The sequence below is a fragment of the Callospermophilus lateralis genome, chromosome 16, assembly GCF_048772815.1.
Source record: "Callospermophilus lateralis isolate mCalLat2 chromosome 16, mCalLat2.hap1, whole genome shotgun sequence".
NCBI lineage: Eukaryota > Metazoa > Chordata > Mammalia > Rodentia > Sciuridae > Callospermophilus > Callospermophilus lateralis.
The window spans coordinates 91,230,696-91,245,004 of record NC_135320.1 but is presented as its reverse complement, the minus strand read 5'-3'; positions in this window follow the sequence as shown (position 1 = coordinate 91,245,004).

Here is a 14,309-nt window from a genome sequence, read left to right as displayed (position 1 = left end):
TGAGGCAACTCTTATCAGCCAAGGGCAGTGCTCTAGAAGAGGGTGCATGCTAGTGTCCAGCATCTGGGGATGGACACACTGAACCCCAGTGGAGTTGAGTGGATGGTCAGCAGCACCTGCTTTCACAGTGAGAATTCCATGGGCATAGTGGTGTGATGGGGCTAGCCCGAGTATACTCCCTCCATACTCCTAGGTAGAACCTAATGGATGTCCTCTCAGGTTCATACTGGAAGTCACAAAGAAGAGAAGGAAATCCTTGGGGTGCAAATTAAGCAGGGCTGCAGAGTGGGGCTGATGTTTCCCCCAAGGAAGCTGCTGATCCTGGAACCTAAAGCCCTGGGTTCTAGCAGATCCTCAGGAGCAGCAAGTGAGGACTTGGACCTGGATAAGCCTCTGCTTGTGATAACACTACGAAATGTAGACTCCTAACCACTGGCATATGGGGATAGAAAGTGTGCTGGATTCTCTCTGGGTCTGCTCCTTCAACCAGGCATTTATAATCTCAGGGGGACCAAAAGTTGTCCTGGAAGCACACTCCTTAGAGGCAGCTGGAGTCAGGATGCCCACCACTGCCTGAAAATAAGGAGCTCATCTCTAGGGGCTTCTCCCTACATGGTCTGGAGAGCCCTATGCAGAGAAATTAAGTCAACAAAGACCCAGATTGGTTTGTGGCCTAGTATCTGAGATGAGCCTCTATAATCTTATCTGGAGGACTTGCCCCTGCCCAAACTTCACAGGATTCCAGAGGTAAAACTTGAGCTTTCAAATATGATCTCACAATCCAAAATTATAGGACACGTGGAAACAAGCATGGTGAACAAGTCAGCATAAACAAAAGCAGAACTTGAAGGACTGGTGCTTTGGGTGCATTGGAAGTATTCAATAAAGAATGTATAGTGGGTATATGTGAAATAAAGAAGATTTAGAATGTGAGAAGTAAGATTTCGTCCAAAAGAACCAAGGTTCATAAAGGAATTTAATAGAACTTTAAGAAGTGAAACATACAACGACAACATTCAAAAACTCAGTGGGAATCGAGGTGTGGTTGCACACACTTGTGATTCCCAGCTGGTCTGGAGGATTGTGATTCCCACGGCCAACCCGAGCAATTTAGCCAGACTCTACTTAAACAATAGGTGGTCATAGTCAAAGACTTAGTGAATTGGAGGATAGATCTAAAGGAATTACTCAGAATTCACCCCAGGGAAAGAAGAGGGTGAAAAACATGGGTAAGAGGCAGAGGTCATATGATAAAACAGTCTAACATCTAATTGAAGGTCCAGTGGAAGATCCTGGAGAAAAGATGGAGAGATTTGCTTTTAATAAATAATAGCTGGGGGCTGAGGCTGGGGCTCAGCGGTAGAGCACTCTTCTTCCATGTGTGAGGCCCTGAGTTCGATCCTCAGCACCACATAAATAAAATAAAAAGGTATTATGTCCACCTACAACTAAAATAATAAAAACAATAATAATTAGTAGTAGTAGTAGTAGTAGTAGTAGTAGTACTAGTAGTAGTAGTAAATAAATAATAGCTGAGGCTGGATGCAATAGCGCACACCTGTAATCCCAATGGCTGGGGAGGCTGAGGTAGAGGATTGTGAGTTCAAAGCCAGCCTCAGCAAAAGCAAGCAACTCAGTGAGACCCTGTCTCTAAATAAAATACAAAATAGAACTGCGGGTGTGGCTGCATGGTTGAGTGCTCCTAAGTTTGATTCCTGGTTCCCAGAAAACAAATAAATAAATAATAGCTGATAATTATTTTCCAAGTAGATGGAAAACATGAATCATTACCTGACAACAGTATGACCCAAGTACAGCAAATAAAACATCTGCATCAAAACACATTATAATAGAACTGCAGAAAAACAAAGAGCAGAATCCTAAAGCAGCCAGAAGAAAAGGCAGACTGCCTGCTGAGGGAAGTCAGCAGATCTCCCCTGCAAGCAGGGGTCCTCCGAGTGACTCTGTGGGCCAGGAGCTTGGTCCCAACCCTGGAGCTTATGGAGACAGTCTCTTGCGCCTCACTGGACCCACTAAATAGTAATCTGCTTTTTTTTTCTTTTTCTTCTTTTTTTTCTTTCTTCTTTAATGGTAATCTGCTTTTTTTCTTTTTCTTCTTTTTTTCTTCTTTTCTTTCTTTCTTTTTTTTTTTTTTTTTTTTGTCATCTGGAGATAGGGTTGCACAGTGTTTCCCACTCTGGCCTCAAAACTCCTGGGCTCAAGCATCCTCCTGAGTAGCTGAGACTACAGGTGCCCATCTACCATGCCTGGATAGAATCTGCATTTTAACAAGATCCCACATGAATGTTATTTTTTTAATTTTTTTAATATTTATTTTTTAGTTGTAGTTGGACACAACACCTTTATTTCACTTATTTATTTTTTATGTGGTGCTGAGGATCGAACCCAGGGTCCTGCACATGCGAGGCCAGTGCTTTACCACTGAGCCACAACCCCAGCCCCATACATGAATGTTATTTTAAAACAAACTTTGATTATTTTCAGTACTGGGGATTAAAGCCAGAGCCCGGCATACATGCTACGTATGCACTCTACCAATGAACCACATCCCCGACCCTAAAACAGACTTTTAACTTGAGGATCACTAAGGGTCTAAGAAACACCTCTCTCTAAAGAATAATAAAGATGGGCTGGGGGTGCAGCTCAGTGGTAGAGCACTTGCCTAGCATGTGTGAGGCCCTGGGTTCAATCCTCAGACCACATAAAAAATAAATAATAAATAAAGCTATCGTGTTTACCACTAAAACAAAACAAAAATGAATGATTTTTTTTTTTTTTTTTTTTTTTTTTTTTGTGCTGGGGATGGAACCCCAGGCTTCAGGTATGGTAAGAATCTGCTTTACCACTGAGTCACACGAACCCCCAATCCAGATGTATTTTTTTGTTGTTGTTGTTATATGCCTATCTTAGTCTATTCCTGCTGCTTTAAAAAAATGCCACAGTCTCAATGATTCTTAAGCAAGTGTGAATTTATTTTTCACAGTTCTGGAGGCTGTGAAGCTCCAGGTTGAGATGCTGGCAGGTCCAGTGGCTGGTGAGGACCTATTCTGTCCGCAGGGTCTTCTTGTGGCAGTGTCCTCATGTGGCCGGAAAGGCTAGGGGCTGAGGACTGCTGTTTCCTCCTGTGGAAAGGCAAAAAGAGCCTGTTCTCCTTCAGCCTTTCGTGAGGTCCCTGACCCCGGTTATGACCTCCTGAAGTCTCTGCCTCTAACACTGCTGCCTTGGGGAGTGACCCCATCTCTGTAGAGGACTCATGCCGCATTTAAGTCATGGTGTTTCATCAGGAACACAAATCGGAACCACAGCGAGACACCGCTCCACACCCAGGTAGTGTTGCTCCTTTAAAAAATGGTGGAATTTGACTTTCATTTCTGTTTGAAATGAAGCAACAGGAACCAAATTTACCCTGAGAAATGAAAGTGCCAGATTTTGTGGGATATAGGCAGCGAAGGACAGTGAAGGGTGATGAGCCTGATGGTTATCCAGCTCACTGCCCTGAGAGAGCGTCCATGCCTGGGCAGGGAAAGCAGCCCAGACCGGGGCGTCCTGCCAGACACCCTGCCCTGCGTTGGAAGAGAGCTGGGATCCCAGGGAGGAATGAGGGCGGGAACTGCCCAGGGCAGGCAGCTGGGGGCCCGGCCCTGTGTGTGGGAGAAATCCACCCAGACTGAGGAAGGAACATGCAGAAGGATCAGAGAAACAGTCGTCCAAGGGCCTCAGGCCAGATACCGCCTGTCCCTGCCAGCCAGAATGGGAAGTCTCCTCAGTCACAGAGCACTCGGGTTGTCTTGCTCTGTAGGTAGTGGGGAAAGTAGCCCTGCCTAATAAAGCTTAAAAGCAAGCCCAGACAAGATCACATTGTTACTAATTATCAGGAATGATTTATAGACAGCCAGGCACTGTGGCACACAACTATAATCCCAGCTACACAGGAGGCTAAAGCAGGAGGATCATAGGTCTGAGGCCAGCCTCACCAATTTAGCAAGACCCTGTCTCAAAATTTAAAAAAAATTATTATTTTTTTTTTTTAAGGGCTGGGGGTCTGGGTCAGTGGTAGAGCATTTGCTCTGGGATTTATCATCAGCACTGAAAAAAAGCATTAAAAAAATTTAGGAGACATTGTCTCAAAATAAGAAATAGAAAGGGCTGGGGATGTAACTCAGTGGTAAAGCCCCCTACCCGCCCCCCCCTCCTGCTTGAGCTCAATCCCCAGTGACAAAAACAAAACAAAACAAAAAGCTCTGTCTATAGATGCAGGGGTTGACATCTGGGCCCTTTGTTCTGTTCCATTGACCTGGGTGTCTGTTTCTATGTCAGTACAATGCTGTTTTGATCACTGCAGCTTTGTGACATATTATAAGGTCAGTGTCATGCCTCCTGCTTTGTCTTTTTGCTCATGATTGCTCTGGCTATTAATATTGGACAATGAGGCCTGGGGCATAGTTCAGTGGTAGGGTGCTTGCCTCGCACACGTGAGGCTCTCGGTTCGATCCTCAGCACCACATAAAAATTACTAACTGAATAATTTAGTAGATGTGTAGATGTGTGTAGATGTGTGTCCATCTACAACTAAAAACATATTTTAAACAAATACCAGACAATGAGATTTTAGCATAAAGACTATTACCAGGGATAAAGTGCATTACTTCATAATTGTAAAGCAGTCAATTCACCAAGACTAAATATTTACACACCTAAAACAGTGCTTCAAAATGCAGAAGTCAAAAAGTAATAGACTCAATAAGAAAGAACACGACAGAGTCGATTTCAACACCCTTCCTTCAATAACTGATGGAACAGGTAGACACACAGTCAGTAAGAACAGTCTTGAACAGTTTTGCTGCAGTCTTGTTCTTCATATGTAGAACAGTCCACCAGGGACAGCAGGGGTGGACTGTCAGGTCCTCCAGAACACAGCTAAGCTGGACCACATGCCAGACCAGAAGTCTCAGGAACTTTAAGATCCGGGTAGTTAAAGCAGGTTGTCTGACACAGTGGAATCAAATTAAAAACTAATAATTTTTTTTAAAAAATCTGGAAAATCCTCGAATATTTGGAAACTATATAGAATGCTTCTAAATAATTCATGTGTCAAGAAACAAACAAACAAACAAAAAGAAACTGAAGAGCATTTCAAACTGAATGAAAATAAAACCACGGGGCTGGGGCTGGGGCTCAGTGGCAGAGCGCTTGCCTAGAATGGTGAGGCCCTGATTCCATCCTCAGCACCACATAAAAATAAATAAATAAAGTTATTAGAATATTTTTTTAAAAAAAAAAAAAGAAAAGAAAACCACAATCTACAAAGTTAGAGAGGTAACTAAGGCAGTGCTTAGAGAGACTTTGACACCTGCAAAATGAAGGAAGAAAAACTTGAAGAACAGTCTTGGCCTCCATCTTAAGAAACTGAAAAAAGAAGAGGAAGTGAAATTCCAATGCCGAAGAAATAACCAGGATCACAGCAGGAACCGTGAAATGCGAAGCAGAACCCAATGGGAAAGTCAGTCGACACAAAGGAGGTCTTGAGACAAGATGGGTAACTCTAACCAACTCATCACAAGAAATAAAGAGCATTGGGAACGAGAGTGGTGACATTGCTATGTATTCCTCAGATACTGAAAGATAAAAAAGGAATATTAAGGGCTGGGGAGGTGGCTCAAGTGGTAGCGCGCTCGCCTGGCATGCGTGCGGCCCGGGTTCGATCCTCAGCACCACATACAAAGAAAGATGTTGTGTCCGCCAAAAACTAAAAAATAAATATTAAAAAAAAAAGAATATTAAAAACAACTTTTGTGATGGGTGCAGTGGCACATGCCTGTAATCCCAGTGGCTCCGGAGGTTGAGGCAGGAGGATCATGAATTCAAAGCTGGCCTTAGCTAAGTGAGGCACTAAGCAACTCAGTGAGACCCTGTCTCTAAATAAAATACAAAATAGGAGGGGGCTGGGGATGTGGCTCAGTGGTTGAGCGCCCCTGAGTTCAATTCTGGTAGCACCCCCCCACCCCAAAAGAAAACCCAGGAAGAACAACTTTTGTGCCAATAAATTTAATAACCAAGTATAAGGGTCAGATTCTGGAAAGACCACCCAAGGGGAAACAGATAACCTGAATTGCTGTCTATCAAAGTTGAATATGTAGTTTTTTTTTTGTTTGTTTGTTTGTTTTTTATTTTATTATTTTATTTTTTTTTATTCAAAACATTACAAAGATTTCAGAATGAATATGTAGTTTAAAACCTTCCCCCCCCACACAAAACATGATGCAGAGGGGCTGGGGTGTGGCTCAGTGGTAGAGCGCTTGCCTGGCATGCATGAGGCACTGGGTTCCATTCTCAGCACTACATAAAAATAAACAAATAAAGGTATTCTGTCCATCTACAACTAGGCAGTGTTGTGAGCCTAATAATGGGGTGAGTTAGCTGTCTCTGGACACAGATAGTTTGGTATTTGTCTGCCTTCAGTATGGCGTCTGAGGGACAGGCCACCAGGTCTTGTTGGGTTAGGAAAGCGCATGGTACATGGCTGTGTTCATCTGATGCACCTGCATCTAATGAGCCTCGAGGGCAGGAAAGTCTAGGTGTGTTGATTTAGATGTCCAGGCTCCTGAGTCCTCTAGGATGGCTTATTTTGATAATCCATTGTTAAAAATCATAGAAAATTAAAAGAATTGACTTTTTTTTTTGGTATTGGAAATTGAACCCAGGGGTGCTTAACTACTAAGTAACATCCCCAGCCCTTTTTATCTTTTATTTTGAGACAAGGTCTTACTTAGCTGCTTAGGGCCTTGTTACATTGCTGAGGCTGGCTTTGAACTCCTGCCTCAGCCTCCTGAGCTGCTGGGATTACAGGTGTGCCCCACTGTGCCCGGATGACTTTTTTTTTTTTTTTTTAAAGAAAGTGGGAAGTGGGTAAGATAAGTGAGCTTCAGAAAATCTCATGCTATTCCTGTGGAGAATACCAAGAAAATGTGTATTGTCCATGGCTAACTACAACACAGGTCATTTCATATTTGTCTGGAGTGTCTTTTTGTAAGATACGAATAAACAATAAGGAATTACTGAAAAAATTAATTTAAAAACAACCCCTATGACCCAGTGTTTTCACAAATAGTTCTCTCCCCTGAGGAGATCTTACAAACACGCACAAGATGTGCCCACACTCGCCACATTCTTGGATACGGGGTAGTGTTGGAACAAGCCCACAAGCCGCAGTTACTTCCAACAGAGGAGCTATTCACACACGGGAACAAGCAGAAGTCAAGGTGAAAAGACGGAATTCAAATATCAGGTAACAGGCATCAGACTCCTGGGACAGGGGTGGGTGGTGGGGTGGGTGGTGGGGGTGTGTGGGGGGGTGGGGGGGTGGGGGGGGTCTGACCAGACATGGCAAGGCCTGAGTGTTTTCCCGAGGGGAGGTTTTGATCCTCTCAGGACTGTGTTAACTGATCATGTTAAAATGTGAGAGTAACCTTTAAAAGAACGGAAATACAGCATGTCCATCCTGGTGGGAAGCGGGCTGGCTGAGGAGAGTGTAACAAAGGGGTCATTTACAGAGTGTGGGCAGGGAGGGCAGCTGCCCTGACCTGCCAGCGCTGGAAATCACCATATCACGCGGATCCTGCCTGAAACCACCATCTGGCTAGGAAGGATTCCCCTTCTCTCCTCTGGTGCATTTTATCTGCATTTGTTTGGTTCTGTAAAGGCCCCAGGTGGCAAGTTAATATCACAAATTTTATTGTCCAAACAGTGGACTCTGGTCAGGAAATGGGCGGTGCCTAGAAGCCCCAGCGCTGGGCCTTGTGCTGGGCTCACAGCTGGGGGCAGGGTTGTCCCAGGCCTGGGCCGGGCAGGCAGCTCTTCAGTGCTAGGAGCCAAGGAGTCAGACACAGGCTTTGCCTCCAGAGCCATGGCTGGCAGTCCCCTGAGTGACGCTGGGCCCGACGGTCTGCTGAGGCCTGCTGGGTTGTACCCACTGCAGCAGGAGGCTTCCTATGCAATGCCAAGTTCATCTCAGGAGGGGAGCCCCACCCCCATGGCTGGCCTGGTGGCTCACTGCAGCCTGAGTCCCTACTGTCCCTAGGTCCTTCCTCCCCAGGCCTTGGCAGAGTCCTGCTGGCTGTCCCACAGCCCCACAGCCCCAGGGGAACTATGTTCCAACAACCAGCGGAGACCAATGGGTGGGTCACGCGGGTGTGGGGGATTCTGGTCTCAGGGAAGGGGCTGTCAGCTTGTCCCTGGAGAAGACGTACCTCTAAAGAAAGGTCCACAGAGTTCCTAGAGAGAAGGAGGGACTCGACTCAGGACCAGAGTGTTCTTGGCAGATGTGATGGAAAAGCACGCACCAGGCAGAGGCACAGACAGAGGTTCATTTAGGAAAGTAGATACATATTCAAGGGAGAATGAGGGCCATCTCAAGACACACCTTTGGGCCTGGCACACTGGTGCACACCTGTAATCCCAGCAGCTCAGGAGGCTGAGGCAAGAGAATCACAAGTTCAAAGCCAGCCTCAGCAACTTAATGAAGCCCTAAGCCACTTAGTGAGACCCTGTCTCTAAATTTAAAAAAATAAATAAACAACAAAATGGGCTAGAGAAGTGGCTCAGTGGCTAAGCACCTCTGGGTCCAATCCCTGGTACCAAAACTTCAAAACTAAAACAAGACATCCTCGGGCCATGTCCAGAGGGACAGACAGCAAGCCTGGGGGCAAGACTGGGGTGGAGCCAGGGTGGGGCTCCATGATTTTCTCCAGTTTTGGTGAGGCCCTGCATTGCCCCCAGAGGCAGACCCAGGCCAGGCCCCAGGGGTCGCCTGCTCAGGTGCCCTCTGCTTTCGGTGATGAATGGGCACTTTCAGACTCAGTGCCTCCCTTGATTCCCAAGGGCCTCTTTCCAGCTTAGGAGCCCCCTGAGGGCCTGTGGGCTGCAGGCCCAGGGCACCCCTGTTCTGGGAGCAGGTGTCCTAGAGGCAGCATTCTGTGCTCCAGGAGCAGCGGGAAGCCCCAGCCCTGGCCTGAACTGCAGGTACCTGGAAGGGGGAGCCCATCACCGGACGGCAGCCTCTGCTCCAGTTCTCTGGGAATAGGAGGCATATTGAAATCCTATTTTGGAAGACGGAACAGTCTGAGTGTTCTCCACCCAGCTGCTTCAACTCATGAGTAAAAGACAAAACCAAAAACTCCAACTGCTAATAGTTGGTAGATTCTGAAAATCAATTTAAAATTTTAAATCAACAAATAAATATAAAAAGAATGAAGCATTTATCCTGCTTTCCCTGTACACCCTGGGCCTCTGGTAACCAGGGGTGGGACAGGGACAGTTCTCTTCACAGGGAGGTACAGAGTGGGAGGGTCAGGTGTCCTGCAGACACAGCCAGATGCTGCCCTGACCTGGCCCTGACAGACACCCTACAGGCTGATTCCACAGCTCTGTTCTCACACATTCCAGAAGCTTCGGGGCAGTCAGACCCCTACCCCAGGCCAGCATGGTCCCCAGTATGAGGGATGCTCCACGGAAGGGACAGAGCTGCCAAAAGATTGCCAGCCTGTAAGTCACCCCAGAGGGTGCGTCCACAGTCCTCCCTGCTCCCCTACCTGCCTGGGCAGGCTTCTCTCTGATTGGAAGGGACTGGGCTGTGGGCTGGTGGAGATGCCGGTTGGCCAGGGTTGCTGGCCATGTTCCTGCTGCCCCCATCCCCAGATCCCCATAAGAGCTGAGACTGCCCCTCCCTGACTGGGGCGCTCCAGCCATTGGCCACCCTGACCAGAGCGCCCTGGTGAGGCCTGTCCGTCCTCTCCTGCCTTGGAGACTGGCTCAGAGCCAGGCTGGGGAGAGTGACCAGGCACTTGAGTGGCTGCAGGAGCCGCCTCTGAGGGGCACCATCATGTCACCAAGGTCCTTCATGTGGACCCCTGCTCCGCCGCTCTGTGATCATGTATTTTGGTCATGGCCCACTGACAGTATGGAAGCAGATGTGAGTCCATTCTGAGACTTTCCAGCAGGTGGCGGCAGAGGGTCTCCTGCCAACAATGTTGGCATTCACTGGTTTCCCAGCAGGAAAAAGAGGGTGTTGTGCTTGGGCTGGTGGGTGGTGGCAGCCCCAGGGGGCTCCTGAGGGGAAAGCACGGTGGGCCTGTCATCAGCTGGCCCAAGTTGGAGCACAGCTGACTAGTGACCCTTAAAGGACATCATCAAACAGGGCATGGTGGTCTGCAAACTTACCTCAAGTCTGGATTTCTAATCCCCAAAACAGCCAGAGGTGGGAGATTTTAGGAAACCTACCAAAACACAGATTCTTCCAATTGGGGATTTTTAAAACATTAAATGCATATGCTGGTTACATTGTAACATACTCAGAAGAGCGCGTGTGTCACTAGTGCCGCAGGCGGGGCAGGTGCTCCACCACTGAGCTGCACCCTGCATTTTGTTTTTACCTTTTTGGATGTGGTCAGACCAGGTGATACGCATGGGAGAGGGGAGCATCCCCACACCCATCTCAGCCAGCGCAGGTGGACTGGCCCTGAGAGCACTGAGAACCAAACCTGAGACAGTTTGAGGTCAGTGACCTCTGGGCCACACACGCAGCCCCAGAAGCAGCCACGTTGGCCTCTCATGCCCAGCGTCTCCTGCGGGGTGTCAGGGAGCTGTCCTCAGGAACCAGACAGTCCCCACGAGACTGTCAGCTATGAATCTGTTTTAAATTAAAAAAATGATAATGTGACCAAAGCCAGGAACATCCTGTGTGTGAGTGACAGCGGCCTATACGTGCATGTGAAAGGCCAGGATGCCTCAGGAGCTTGTGCTCAGTGGACTCAGCCCCAGCCTCTCCTGCAGGAGCCTTGGCTCATCCACTCATTGCTTTGCTAAAATCCTCTTGCTGATGTGTGGGGATATGAATTTAAAACGTTTCTCTGTGAATATTGCTGGAGAGTGTGTTGAGATCCGTGTGCTCTCAGAAGCTCAGAATTAAAAACCCAGGGGTGTCCAACAGCATAGAAGCTGCTCTGTGGGCTGCGCCTGTGCTCTGCTCAGCCTTTGGTGAGGTGATCCATCTAGGATTCAGAAAACCACCAAACAACTGCACACATGGAAGGAGGGAAGTATTTTGCATTTGGTAGAAATCATAGCAGAATTCAATAACACAAAGCCATCAGCTATACGGATCACTAGTGCTTATTATTTAGAGGGTGCACTGTAAGAACTCCAAATCGACATTATGGCAGGTGGGTAGAGCTCATGATGTGGTGTCAGGCTGTTCACCAACACTGTTCCACCCTCAGGTGCCCCGGCAGGACTCTGCCTGCAGCCTAGAGGCTGGGTGGGGCTGGGGGCCCGGGTTGGCCAGTGGGGTGTGAGGAGAAGTGTTTACCTGGCACCTCCCACAGCACCTGTGTGCTTCCCTCAGCCAGGAAGAACCACAGTGTCTGCCAACCCTACCAGCAGGTCCTGAAAGAAGACACAGTGCTTCCCAGCCCTCTGTGCAACTGAGCCAGGACAAGCGGTGGTTCCTGCCCCCGGGGTGCTGGGTGCTTCTGTACCCAGGCTGTCCAGGGAGATCAAGGCCCGAAGCAGGGAACTGTTCAGCCATCCCCCCATGGCATGATGTGGAGACCCTTGCCTGTTGTTAGAGGTGAGCAGGACGGCTTCCACACAGTGCAAAACGTTGGGCAGGACGTGCCTGAGACAACTGGACCCAGAGGGTGTGTCTAATGGATCTGTGCCCCCAAGAAGGGTGTGGAAACACTCGGTGAGGCCTGTGTTGCTGTGGGCGCACTGGACGGGTGCTAGCGGAGAAAGCTGTGCTCTGCTGCAGCAGGCAGCCGTGGTGACTCACCTGGGGGCGCGAAGAGGCACACTCTGTAGTGGCTGTGTTGTGTTATTTTAAATATCCAGTCTCCGACAGAAAGTTCAAAGTCAAGCAAAGAAACAAGAAAGCTTGTTCAGATGTAGGAGAAAAGGAATCAGCTGAAACTTCCCTGAGGAAGCCCAGACATTGAACTTACTAGACCAAGACTTTGGCTCTTCTTGTATCTGTTCAAAGAACTGAAGAAAGCACCGTCTACAGAGCTAAGGGAAGGCAGGAGAACAGGAGCCCAGCTGACAAGGACATCCAGGTAGAGCAGAAGTCAGGAAAAGGGTGAGGGGGGCTGCTGAAGCCTCTGGCAGGTGAAGAAAACTGGCCACACGCCCACAAGCGATGTCACTAAAAAAGAAAAAAAATGAGACTCTGCCACATGATACAACCCGGGTGGATCTTGAGGACATTTGCAGAGTAAAATAGGTGGGTCTCAAAAGACACGCATGATTGTCCTTGGAGGGGCAGAGGGTGGTGGGACTGCCAGGGACAGAAGGTGGAGTGGCGGGTGCACTGTCCGTCTGGGAAGGTGGGAGCCTCATGGGGAGGAGAGGTGGAGGTGGCCGGGCACTTGAGGACCTGTAAAATGGGGAGTTCTAAACAGAAGCTCTAGAGTTGAGATTACAACCACTGATATGAAGAATCCACTCAGGGGCTCAACGGCAGATTGGAGCAGGTAGAAGAAAGAATCTTGAAGACTGGTCCACAGGCCAGGTCCCCAGATGCCCCTGCTTTCTTTCAGTATCCTGATGGAAAATCACAGAGTGCCTTGACCACACTGTGGCTGGGCAGCTGCAGGTGTTTTCCAGCAGGTTTGAGACCTTTGGGGACCTTGAATTTTCACAGGCTCTGCCAAAGGAATCTAGGTTGTTGCCAAAACCCTGGTCCTGAGCCAGATTCCTTAAGCCCTCACGTAAATGCCATACCGGACCCTTTGCCATGGACATAGTGGTGAACACCATTTCCCTCTTGTTGCCGTTGGAAGTAGAACCTGCAGTACTCTGTAAGTTCAGTTCCCTAACAGATACTGCGGGCTGGTCTCTTGGTGTTTGGTGCTTCTTTCTTTGGAATCGCAAATGGCCCCGGTAGCAGACGGTTTGGAACACCCCCAACAGGAGTCTTCTGCTGCGACTTTTGGGACAACTTCTGCTATGGGTTTGGCAGAATGAAACACTGAGATTATTCGACATGAGAAAGAGAAAAAGGAAAGTTGAAGACGTGCACAGGACCTTCCAGGAAGCCGTCATGCTGCTGGAGGACCCCCCACAGAAGACAGAGTGGAGGAGGGAGTCTCTTTGAAGAAAAAATACCCCAAAATGTCTCATTTGATGGAAGATATTAATATACACATCCAAGCTCAAAATAAAATAAACTAACTCTAAATAAAATAAACTCCAATCCACAGCTAGTCATATCTAAGTCAAACCACTGAAGGCCAAACACACAGGGAGAACTTAAAAAAACATATTTATTTTTTAGTTTTAGGTGGACACAATACCTTTATTTTCTTTTATGTGGAGCTGAGGATCAAACCCAGTGCCTCACGCATGCGGGCGAGCGCTCTACCACCTGAGCCACATCTGAGCCCCTCACAGGGAGAATTCTGAAAGCAGAAAGACAGAAGTGGCTCATCACCTACAGGGAGCCTCAGTGAGCACAGCAGCTGATCTCCATCAGACAACACAGGCCAGAAGGCAGCAGCCTACTCAGGATGCTGAGAGAAAAGCCGAGCAGCAGCCAAGAATCCCAGCAAGATCACCCTTCACAAAGGAAGGCAGGGCTGGGGCTGTGGGCAGGGCAGAGCACTTGCCAGCATGTACAAGGCCCGGGGTTCCATCCTCGCACCTCATAAAAATAAGCAAGTAGAATAAATGCTGTCCAGAAAAACTATGGAACAAAAAAAGACTCACTGACTCAGAATACCCATAAGACACTATTTAAAACACAGAGTTTATGCAAAGCAATAGGTTTGATTTCCTGTACCACAAAATTGATTGATTAATTAAGATATTCTTAGATAAACAAAAATGAACAGAATTTGTTCTTAGTAAACTAGGACTTGTTTCTGACCTACAAGAAATAAGAAGGGGAATCCTTTAGGCTGAAATGAAAGAACATTAGACAGTAACTCGAATCCACATGAAGAAACACAGTGAAGGTGAGTACATAGAGAAATACCAGAGGCGATATCAAGATACGTTTTGCTGCCCTCGACCAGCACGGCCAGCTCATGTGAATTTGTGGTGATGCAAAATAAAACCCAGGCACAATCTACCTTGACCTGAGCTTCAGGACGGCTTCGCCTGGTCCTCACCTCAGGCTCCCCAAAAGGGAGAGCAAGAGAAGGTTGCAAGAGGCGGATGTGAGAGGGAGCACATTCAGAAGGGCGGTTTTATTGGGGGACCCTGCTCTTAGAAAGTTCTATTCATAAAAGGGCAGA